Here is a 12,611-nt window from a genome sequence, read left to right on the forward strand (position 1 = left end):
TGGCTGCACACACACATATACATACATACATACATACATACATACACTCAAGCAAGCACAACCAAACACATATACACACATCCTGCCAGGCCCCAGCTGTGCTCACACACACACACTGAGGCATGATGGATGGGGAGGCAGATGAACAAAAGCCCCACTGGATGTAGATGGATAAAAACAGAGGGATGAATTAAGCAGCAGCAAGACTGTTGAAAAATAGTGGTGAAGTTATATTTTACTAGAAACAATTGCTATATATTAATGTAAAAGTTTAAAAAATGTATGTACCAATTCCAGATTGCTCCTGTAATGGAGAATACATTGGTTGTGGTTTAGCATTCAACTTCACCTGTCCAAGGAAAACTACCATTAGTAGGTTCATCAGTTGGATAAATCAGTATCCCCGATGGACATTTTTAACCAGTATGAGTCTGAAAGGAAAATATCCCATGGTGATATTGGATTTCTTTTGATGTGGTGTACAGTATTCACAGAGGGGTTAAAATGTTATTCTACATTGGTTTTACCTTCAGTTTAATCCATGCATTTACATAACTCTACTTCATTGCACTGCTAGAAAGACCTGGATGCGTTTTTAGAAGTGATGGTTTGAGAGGCTGACCAAAACACGTGTGAGTGAAGATCCTATCCTGTAGACAAGTGTGACAGTATTTTAATACTGAGCCGAGAACAACATAGGTGCTGCTGTACGACTGTTTTAATCTGGATTAGTGTTTCTCTCTCTAGCCAGGACTCTAATAATCCGATTATTCAGTTCGCTTGGCGCTTTTTCAAGGGGGAGAAGATGATGGAGACGCGAAACAAGGGCTCCTCGGTTATATGGCGGTGTCTCGGCGCATACCGTTACTGTTCATGCTGGTTCAGGCGATCTGCACTTCCGAAGTGAGGCTACGAGAGGCTATCCGTGCTATTAAATCGATTGGAAGTTTTTTCCTACGCCATGCAAGGCAAGTCGAACGCGTCCCTATGCAAAACGTGAGCAAAGTTATTTTAACAGGGTTTCTATTCTAGTCAGTCCACTGCAGTGCATCCCTGTGCAGTATTCGGACATATAGAATGCTGCGCTCTGCTCTGCAGTCAGACTGCGGCTTTGACAGAGTTTTGAGAGCGAAATCGAAAGACGACTGATTTTAATGAGAGTGACTTGGGTCTTTTTCCATACCTGTCAATCAACGGGGATAGCGGTATCGACTATAGCCTACATTATGGGTCCTTCATTGTCGTTTTGATGGTGTTCAGGTGAGTAGCCCTAAATTTGAGTGGGTAGGCTATGTCTTGACATCGCCAAAGATATTGAAATGAATATATGTTTTATCAACAAAATATAGGCCTGTGTTTAGCAGTTGTTTAGCCTACATGGCTGAGCCCTGAAATTGGACTTGAATTAGCCCATATTGAAGTTTGATCATGTTTACATTTTCCATGTAGGCCTGTAGACGTTTGAATAACAAAAACTAAGTAGAAATTACATTTATACCTATGGGTGTCATGGGAATAATAACCAAAACCAAAACACAATACCTCTGATGCAACCGGTGGATAAACACTCATCAACCACTTGTGCGTGTAGCCTTATGCCCTAATGTCAGGACAGCTTTATTGTTCTCCATGATAATCCCATCAGATTATTTGTCTGATGTAGGAATAGGATGCCCATCAATTAGACATAATTTGTTTAATCCAGACTAGTTAGATTTCTCTGCCTGCCTGCCCTCCTGACAGGGCCCCACATTAAGAGGCCTACACAGGCATGCACAGGTCAGGTAAGGACAGTAGTGTTTAGTTTAGTTTATCAGGATCCCCATAAACTACTAAACATGCAGCCGCTACTCTTCCTGGGATCCACATAAAACATACAAATACAGTGTTACGGTGAGTGAATGAGGACCCAAAAGCGAACTAACTTAAACAGAGCTTCTTTAATAACCAAACATAGGTAGGCTCAGATAGACCGGCAGATTCCGACAGGACAGGACAAGGTTACAGCAAACATGACGATAGTCTGGCTCAGGCATGAAACACAACAAACAAGAATCCGACAGGGACAGGAACAAAAACAGAGAGAGATATAGGGGACTAATCAGAGGGAAAAAGGGAACAGGTGGGAAACGGGGTGACGAGGTAGTCAGGAGGAGACAAGGAACAGCTGGGGGAAAGCGGGGGAGAAAAGGTAACCTAATACGACCAGCAGAGGGAGACAGGGTGAAAGGAAAGGACAGAGACACAACATGACAATACATGACAGTACCCCCCCACTCACCGAGCGCCTCCTGGCGCACTCGAGGAGGAAACCTGGCGGCAACGGAGGAAATCCTCGATCAGCGCACGGTCCAGCACGTCCCGAGAGGGAACCCAACTCCTCTCCTCAGGACCGTACCCCTCCCAATCAACGAGGTACTGGTGACCACGGCCCCGAGGACGCATGTCCAAAATCCTGCGGACCCTGTAGATGGGTGCGCCCTCGACAAGGATGGTGGGGGGGGGGGGGAAGACGAGCGGGGGCGCGAAGAACGGGCTTAATACAGGAGACATGGAAGACCGGGTGGACGCGACGAAGGTATCGCGGAAGAAGAAGTCGAACTGCGACAGGATTAATGACCCGAGAAATACGGAACGGACCAATGAACCGCGGGGTCAACTTGCGAGAAGCCGTCTTAAGGGGAAGGTTCTGAGTGGAGAGCCAAACTCTCTGACCGCGACAATATCTAGGACTCTTAGTTCTACGCTTATTAGCAGCCCTCACAGTCTGCGTCCTATAACGGCAAAGTGCAGACCTGACCCTCTTCCAGGTGCGCTCGCAACGTTGGACAAAAGCCTGAGCGGAGGGGACGCTGGACTCGGCGAACTGAGATGAGAACAGCGGAGGCTGGTACCCGAGGCTACTCTGAAAAGGAGATAGCCCGGTCGCAGACGAAGGAAGCGAGTTGTGGGCGTATTCTGCCCAGGGGAGCTGTTCTGACCAAGACGCAGGGTTGCGAAAAGAAAGACTGCGTAAGATGCAACCAATAGTCTGATTGGCCCGTTCTGCTTGACCGTTAGACTGGGGGTGAAAGCCGGAAGAGAGACTGACGGAAGCCCCAATCAAACGGCAAAACTCCCTCCAAAATTGAGACGTGAATTGCGGACCTCTGTCCGAAACGACGTCTGACGGAAGGCCATGAATTCTGAAAACATTCTCGATGATGATTTGTGCCGTCTCTTTAGCAGAAGGAAGCTTAGCAAGGGGAATGAAATGAGCCGCCTTAGAGAACCTATCGACAACCGTAAGAATAACAGTCTTCCCCGCTGACGAAGGCAGTCCGGTGACAAAATCTAAGGCGATGTGAGACCACGGTCGAGAGGGAATGGGCAGCGGCCTGAGACGGCCGGCAGGAGGGGAGTTACCGGACTTAGTCTGCGCGCAGACCGAACAAGCAGCCACGAAACGACGCGTGTCATGCTCCCGGGTGGGCCACCAAAAACGCTGGCGAATGGAAGCAAGCGTACCCCGAACGCCAGGGTGGCCGGCTAACTTGGCAGAGTGAGCCCACTGAAGAACGGCCAGACGAGTAGGAACGGGAACGAAAAGAAGGTTCCTAGGACAAGCGCGCGGCGACGGAGTGTGAGTGAGCGCTTGCTTTACCTGCCTCTCAATTCCCCAGACAGTCAACCCGACAACACGCCCCTCAGGGAGAATCCCCTCGGGGTCAGTGGAGGCTACTGAAGAACTGAAGAGACGAGATAAAGCATCAGGCTTGGTGTTCTTAGAGCCCGGACGATAAGAAATCACGAACTCGAAACGAGCGAAAAACAGCGCCCAACGCGCCTGACGCGCATTAAGTCGTTTGGCAGAACGGATGTACTCAAGGTTCCTATGGTCAGTCCAAACGACAAAAGGAACGGTCGCCCCCTCCAACCACTGTCGCCATTCGCCTAGGGCTAACCGGATGGCGAGCAGTTCGCGGTTTCCCACATCATAGTTACGTTCCGACGGGGACAGGCGATGAGAAAAATACGCGCATGGGTGGACCTTGTCGTCAGAGAGGGAGCGCTGAGAAAGAATGGCTCCCACGCCCACCTCTGACGCGTCAACCTCGACAACGAACTGTCTAGAGACGTCAGGTGTAACAAGGATAGGAGCGGATGTAAAACGATTCTTGAGGAGATCAAAAGCTCCCTGGGCGGAAACGGACCACTTAAAGCACGTCTTGACAGAAGTAAGGGCTGTGAGAGGAGCTGCCACCTGACCGAAATTACGGATGAAACGACGATAGAAGTTCGCGAAGCCGAGAAAGCGCTGCAGCTCGACGCGTGACTTAGGGGCGGGCCAATCAATGACAGCTTGGACCTTAGCGGGATCCATCTTAATGCCTTCAGCGGAAATAACAGAACCGAGAAATGTGACGGAGGAGGCATGAAAAGTGCACTTCTCAGCCTTCACAAAAAGACAATTCTCTAAAAGGCGCTGGAGGACACGTCGAACGTGCTGAAGATGAATCTGGAGTGACGGTGAAAAAATCAGGATATCGTCAAGGTAAACGAAAACAAAGATGTTCAGCATGTCTCTCAGGACATCATTGACTAATGCCTGAAAGACAGCTGGAGCGTTAGCGAGGCCGAAAGGAAGAACCCGGTATTCAAAGTGCCCTAACGGAGTGTTAAACGCCGTCTTCCACTCGTCCCCCTCCCTGATGCGCACGAGATGGTAAGCGTTACGAAGGTCCAACTTAGTGAAAAACCTGGCTCCCTGCAGGATCTCGAAGGCTGAAGACATAAGAGGAAGCGGATAACGATTCTTAACTGTTATGTCATTCAGCCCTCGATAATCTATGCAGGGGCGCAGAGACCCGTCCTTCTTCTTGACAAAAAAAAACCCCGCTCCGGCGGGAGAGGAGGAGGGGACTATGGTACCGGCGTCAAGAGCTACAGACAAATAATCCTCGAGAGCCTTACGTTCGGGAGCCGACAGAGAGTATAGTCTACCCCGGGGGGGAGTGGTTCCCGGAAGGAGATCAATACTACAATCATACGACCGGTGTGGAGGAAGAGAGGTGGCCCTGGACCGACTGAACACCGTGCGCAGATCGTGATATTCCTCCGGCACCCCTGTCAAATCACCAGGCTCCTCCTGTGAAGAAGAGACAGAGGAAACAGGAGGGATAGCAGACATTAAACATTTCACATGACAAGAGACGTTCCAGGAGAGGATAGAATTACTAGACCAATTAATGGAAGGATTATGACAAACTAGCCAGGGATGGCCCAAAACAACAGGTGTAAAAGGTGAACGAAAAATCAAAAAAGAAATGGTTTCGCTATGATTACCAGAAACAGTGAGGGTTAAAGGTAGCGTCTCACGCTGAATCCTGGGGAGAGGACTACCATCCAGGGCGAACAAGGCCGTGGACTCCCTTAACTGTCTGAGAGGAATGTCATGTTCCCGAGCCCAGGTCTCGTCCATAAAACAGCCCTCCGCCCCAGAGTCTATTAAGGCACTGCAGGACGCTGACGAACCGGTCCAGCGTAGATGGACCGACAAGGTAGTGCAGGATCTTGAAGGAGAGACAGGAGTAGTAGCGCTCACCAGTAGCCCTCCGCTTACTGATGAGCTCTGGCTTTTACTGGACATGAAGTGACAAAATGACCAGCAGAACCGCAATAGAGACAGAGGCGGTTGGTGATTCTCCGTTCCCTCTCCTTAGTCGAGATGCGGATACCTCCCAGCTGCATAGGCTCAGCTCCCGAGCCGGCAGAGGAAGATGGTAGTGATGCGGAGAGGGGGGCAACGGAGAACGCGAGCTCCTTTCCACGAGCTCGGTGACGAAGATCAACCCGTCGCTCAATGCGAATAGCGAGTTCAATCAAGGAATCCACGCTGGAAGGGACCTCCCGGGAGAGAATCTCATCCTTTACCTCTGCGCGGAGACCCTCCAGAAGACGAGCGAGCAAAGCCGGCTCGTTCCAGCCACTGGAGGCAGCAAGAGTGCGAAACTCAATAGAGTAGTCTGTTATGGATCGATTGCCTTGACATAGGGAAGACAGGGCCCTGGAAGCCTCCTCCCCAAAAACAGATCGATCAAAAACCCGTATCATCTCCTCCTTAAAGTCCTGATACTGGTTAGTACACTCAGCCCTTGCCTCCCAGATTGCCGTGCCCCACTCACGAGCCCGTCCAGTAAGGAGAGATATGACGTAGGCGACACGAGCAGTGCTCCTGGCGTAAGTGTTGGGCTGGAGAGAAAACACAATATCACACTGGGTGAGGAACGAGCGGCATTCAGTGGGCTCCCCAGAGTAACACGGCGGGTTATTGATTCTGGGCTCCGGAGATTCGAAAGCCCTGGAAGTGGCCGGTGGATCGAGGCGGAGATGGTGAACCTGTTCTGTGAGGTTGGAGACTTGGGTGGCCAGGGTCTCAACGGCATGTCGAGCAGCAGACAATTCCTGCTCGTGTCTGCCTAGCATCGCTCCCTGGATCTCGACGGCTGAGTGGAGAGGATCCGAAGTCGCTGGGTCCATTCTTGGTCGGATTCTTCTGTTACGGTGAGTGAATGAGGACCCAAAAGCGAACTAACTTAAACAGAGCTTCTTTAATAACCAAACATAGGTAGGCTCAGATGGACCGGCAGATTCCGACAGGACAGGACAAGGTTACAGCAAACATGACGATAGTCTGGCTCAGGCATGAAACACAACAAACAAGAATCCGACAGGGACAGGAACAAAAACAGAGAGAGATATAGGGGACTAATCAGAGGGAAAAAGGGAACAGGTGGGAAACGGGGTGACGAGGTAGTCAGGAGGAGACGAGGAACAGCTGGGGGAAAGCGGGGGAGAAAAGGTAACCTAATACGACCAGCAGAGGGAGACAGGGTGAAAGGAAAGGACAGAGACACAACATGACAATACATGACATACAGTGCCTTCAGAAAGTATTCATACGTATTTTGTTGTGTTACAGCCTGAATTCAAAATGAATTACATCTATTTTTTCTCTCTCACCCATCTACACACTCCCCCATAATTACAAAGTAAAAACATGTTTTACATTTTCTGGGCACATTTTTTGATGAAGAAATACATAAATACTGTCAATACATGTTAGAATCCCATTTAGCAGCGATTAAATCTTTGCAAACCAGGATTGTACAATATTTGTGTACAATATTTGTGCACATTATTCTTTAAAAAGTTCTTCAAGCTCTGTTAAATTGGTTGTTGATCATTGCTAGACAGCCATAGATTTTCAAGACGATTTAAGGTCAAAACTGTAACTAGGCCACTCAGAAACATTCAATGTCGTCTTGGTAAGAAGCTCCAGTGTATATTTGGCCTTGGGTTTTAGGTTATTGTCCTGCTGAAAGGTGAATTTGTCTTCCAGTGTCTGGTGGAAAGCAGACTGAACCAGGTTTTCCTCTGGGATTTTGCCTGTGCTTAGCTCTATTCTGTTGTTGTTTTTTATCCTAAAAAAATTCTTGCCAAATGACAAAAAGTTCTTGCCAATGACAAGTATACCCATAACATGATGCAGCCACCATCATGCTTGAAAATATGAAGAGTGGTACTCAGTGATGTGTTGTATTGGATTTTCCCCAAACATAACGCTTTGTATTCAGGACATAAAGTACATTTCTTTGCCATATTTTTTGGCAGTTTTACTTTGGAGCCTTATTGCAAAGAGAATGCATGTTTTAAAATATTTTTATTCTGTACAGGCTTCTTTCTTTTCACTCTGTCATTTAGGTTAGTTTTGTGGAGTAACTACAATGTTGCTGATCCATCCTCAGTTTTCTCCTATCAAAGCCATTAAACTCTGTAATGGTTTTAAAGTCACCATTGGCCTCATGGTGAAATCCCTGAGCGGTTTTCTTCCTCTCCGGCAACTGAGTTCAGAAAGACGCCGTATCTTTGTAGTGAGTGGGTGTAGTAGTACACCATCCAAAGTGTAACTTCCCCATGCTCAAATAAATATTACATTTCAGCTTTTTTTCTTCTTCTTCCCCTCTGCCAATACGTGCCCTTCTTTGCCAGGCATTGGAAAACCACCCAGGTCTTTGTGGTTGAATATGTGTTTGAAATTCAATGCTCAACTGAGGGACCTTACAGATCATTTTAAGTGTGGGGTACAGAGATGAGATAGTCATAAAAAAATCACGTCAAACATTATTGCACACAGAGTGAGTCCATGCAACTTATTATGTGACTTGTTAAGCATATTTTTACTCCTGAATTTATTTAGGCTTACCATAACAAAGGGCTTGAATACTTATTGACTCAAGACATTTCAGATTTAAATGTTTAATTACTTTGTAAACGTTTATAAAATATAATTCCATTTGGACATTATGGGGTATTGTGTGTAGGTAGGCCAGCGACAAAACAATCTCAATATAATCCATTTTGAATTCAGGCTGTAACACATCACAATGTAGAAGAAGGCAAGGTGTGTGAATACTTTCTGAAGGCTCTGTACATGACAAAGTACAGAACAGATAGACGAGGACATGAAATAACAATGTATATACAGTATATACACAACAAAAATACTATTTACACACTATTATTACATACTCATATTCTTATATACAGTTCAATTAGATATTTAGAAAGAGGAGAGGACGCTGTGATACAATATATATATAATTTTTTTAAATCTGTTTTTTAAAGCTATACTTGCTTTTTGATGAGTAACCTCTGGTGGCAGAGTATTCCACGATGACATGGCTCTGAGTGTTGGTGAGAAGACAGGATAATACATCAGAGATAATATACTGTAAAACTGACATATTGTATCGGTCTCCCAATGGAAGCCACAGCAGAGCAGTCAGGGATGGAGTCCCGATATGTTTGTAATAATTCTCTCTGAAGGTAGGCTGGAATGGATTTGTGTTTATTGCAGCAAAGTAGATATAAGGTCCAGCAAACAATAGGAATAGATACAGCCCTGGACACATAATAATAACAGACATAATGACCAGCAGACCTTTTCAGCAAATCGTCCTATTTTCATTCATCCCCTTTCTGACAACATAATACCCTCTGCAGACAATTTGATTGGTAAACGTGTCCCTAGAATGACCTCATCATCAATCTCTGTGCCAATGATGTTCCAAGATGAGACGATCAATGTGTTTGACCCAGTAGTAACAGGAGGATGGGTGGAACTCAGCAAGATTTTGTAATAGGTTTAATCTGAAACATCTGGACACAGGGTTGAGGGGAGGAGAGGAGGGGAGCAAGCTGCCCAGTAAGTATGCCAGAGGTGGCCTAGCTGCTTTGGTCTCTGTAAACTCATCGAAGTCAGTCCTCTTACATTACTTCTCCTGAAATCAACTATTCACCTTGGTCTCCTATCTCTTCCCATGGACAGTCACCCATAGAGGATAGTAGTCAACTATTCACCTTGGTCTCCTATCTCTTCCCATGGACAGTCACCCATAGAGGACAGTAGTCAACTATTCACCTTGGTCTCCTATCTCTTCCCATAGACAGTCACCCATAGAGGACAGTAGTCAACTATTCACCTTGGTCTCCTATCTCTTCCCATGGACAGTCACCCATAGAGGACAGTAGTCAACTATTCACCTTGGTCTCCTATCTCTTCCCATGGACAGTCACCCATAGAGGGCAGTAGTCAACTATTCACCTTGGTCTCCTATCTCTTCCCATGGACAGTCACCCATAGAGGACAGTAGTCAACTATTCACCTTGGTCTCCTATCTCTTCCCATGGACAGTCACCCATAGAGGACAGTAGTCAACTATTCACCTTAGTCTCCTATCTCTTCCCATGGACAGTCACCCATAGAGGACAGTAGTCAACTATTCACCCTGGTCTCCTGTCTTCGTTCAACACACCACATCGATACAGTATGCATAGCGTTCTAATCCATATGACCATTTTCTCACACGATACTGCAGAAACAGTGCTGTTACACATTGACTGTGGCTAACCAGGAGTAGGTGAGAATTGCAGATAACCCTGACAGACGATGGCTGTTAGAGAGCTGCAGTAGGCCTATAGATCCAGCCTGTACACAATCGTAATACTACTCATACCGACTAAAAATAGTACATGTTTTCGTTAATGTATTAATTATGTATCTTCTTATAATGATGAATAAAGAATTGAAGCATGCATTCTTTTTAGTCAGTATGGCTAACTCACTACCCACAGAATTCCACAACTGTCTCAACTGGGCCATGGAAAAAGGACCTTCAAAAGATGTTAGCTTCATTGATCCTGATATGGACCCATATCAGCGCCTGTGGCTGCAGTTTCAGTTTCTACTAAACCTGTCCACCAAGGAGTGTGTCTGAAATGCTGCCAAACGTTTGCTGACTCAAGGATTTCGAAGGAAGAGAGTTTTTACTATCCCTGTCGGTGTGGATTGATCTAGATTGACTGTGAAGTCAAAATTGATTAAGATAATGCCATTGGTATCTGTTATAGATTAGACCCATGTCTAGGCTCTCACATCAGCCTGATTGTATACAGTGGTTCAGTATGAAAGGCTAGAGGAAGCCCATATATGCTAGTAAGTAATAACACTGGGTCAATCTCAATTGGTTCTATCTTGATTCCTCTTTTCCTCTGTCCTAGTCTCCTTCTCAAAGCACATTAGAGCAGGATATATGTATTTTTTCAAGGGGATAGGTCAGCTATCATTTCCAATCCCCTTTTTAGATATATAGACTACCGTTCAAAAGTTTGGGGTCACTTAGAAATGTCCTTGTTTTTTAAAGAAAAGCACATGTTATGTCCATTAAAATAACATCACATTGATAAGAAATACAGTGTAGACATTGTTAATGTTGTAAATGTAAATTTGTTTTGCAACTCTGCCTAGAAGGCCAGCATCCCGGAGTCACCTCTTCACTGTTGACGTTGAGACTGGTGTTTTGCGGGTACTATTTAATGAAGCTGCCAGTTGAGGACTTGTGAGGCGTCTGTTTCTCAAACTAGACACTCTAATGTACTTGTCCTCTTGCTCAGTTGTGCACTGGGGCCTCCCACTCCTCGTTCTATTCTGGTTAGTGCCAGTTTGTGCTGTTCTGTGAAGGGAGTAGTACACAGCGTTGTAAGAGATCTTCAGTTTCATGAAAGCTATTCTCACATGGAATAGCCTTCATTTCTCAGAACATTTAATAGACTGACGAGTTTCAGAAGAAAGGTATTTGTTTCTGGCCATTTTGAACCTGTAATCGAACTCACAAATGTTGATGCTCCAGATACTCAACTAGTGTAAAGAAGGCCAGTTTTATTGCTTCTTTAATCAGAACAACAGTTTTCAGCTGTGCTAACATATTTGCAAAAGGGTTTTCTAATGATCAATTAGCCTTCTAAAATGATGAACTTGGATTAGTTAACACAACGTGCCATTGGAACACAGGAGTGATGGTTGCTGATAATGGGTCTCTGTACGCCTATGTAGATATTCCATAAACAATCTGCCGTTTCCAGCTACCATAGTCATTTACAACATTAACAATGTCTACACTGCATTTCTGATCAATTTGATGTTATTTTAATGGACAAAAAAATGGCTTTTCTTTCAAAAACAAGGACATTTCTAAGTGACCCAAAAAATGTATAACGGTAGTGTATATTGTATTTATTATTATTATTATGCCCCTCCCCCATAGTTGGAGAACTAGGTGAAAAACATAACAATTCAAGCAGAAGATCTTATGTTCCTCTCCTTAAATCTTTTCCTCCAATGGGTTTTGCAAAGGAGGTAAGGAGAGGGACCCGAGGAAACAAAGACATAATTGAGACTCACCCACTGCCAATATCAAAAGTAAAAGAGACAGAACCCAAATGATCCCATCAGCGGAGCAGCAAGAACTGTGGTCTAGGACTGAGGACATCTGATATAGCTACAATATATAGAGCACATTCATAGCCACTTTGATATGTATTATGGCACTATAATTGGTTTCCATTCAGCTTTGAATGTGGGACATTTGTTTGGATTTATCTGATGTAGTCTGAGAAGCAGTGAAAAGGGTGGTTGGTCTGTAGAAAGAGAATGAAGAGAACGGGCTTGGAACCGCGCTGATCTTGGCAATTTGACTGGTAAATCATTCTACTCATTCTAATTACAAGGTTAGAACCACATGCATAAACCAGTTGTCCTATCTCTATGGTAGAACAGTCAATGTTTCAGATTTAAAGGAGAGGATCACTGTCCCTGTACTCAGGAGTGTCACTGGCCCAGACTTGACATGTTTAACAGAAATAGAAATAGGAATGATTCTTCCAAATATCCTGGGTCTGGATTATGCGAGCTAAGTAGAGATTTGCCTGATATTCATTTGTCAGTTATTATATTCTGAGCCCTCACTCAGCATGGTTACTCATTGGAACGCACGCTGTCAACTGTCACAACTGTGCCACGGTGTGCTATGACAGTGTGTGTGCATGTACTTTATGTGTGTGTGTTCAGCCAGTCAGTCACTGTGTGTAAGCCTATGTATGTGTGTGTAAGCATGCAATGTGTATGTGTGTCTGTCTGGCTATGTGTGTCTGGCAGTGTGTATTCCCTGTGATTCACATCCTAAGTGACATACAGCTCTTTTAATATGGAGGATTAAAGATAATCCAGTCTG

General features: G+C 45.3%; 1 protein-coding gene across 1 annotated transcript in view; it reads left to right on the forward strand.

Annotated features, from left to right (window-relative positions):
• The first annotated feature begins 671 nt into the window (after positions 1 to 671).
• LOC110486866 (testis-expressed protein 2) overlaps positions 672 to 12,611 on the forward strand; it is a 32,072-nt gene continuing 20,132 nt past the window's right edge. The window contains exon 1 of the mRNA XM_036938975.1: positions 672 to 1,260. The gene's annotated coding sequence lies outside the window, so the exon portion shown is untranslated. The remainder of the gene's footprint in view (positions 1,261 to 12,611) is intronic.

The sequence above is a fragment of the Oncorhynchus mykiss genome, chromosome 12 (assembly GCF_013265735.2).
Source record: "Oncorhynchus mykiss isolate Arlee chromosome 12, USDA_OmykA_1.1, whole genome shotgun sequence".
Classification (NCBI taxonomy): Eukaryota; Metazoa; Chordata; class Actinopteri; order Salmoniformes; family Salmonidae; genus Oncorhynchus; species Oncorhynchus mykiss.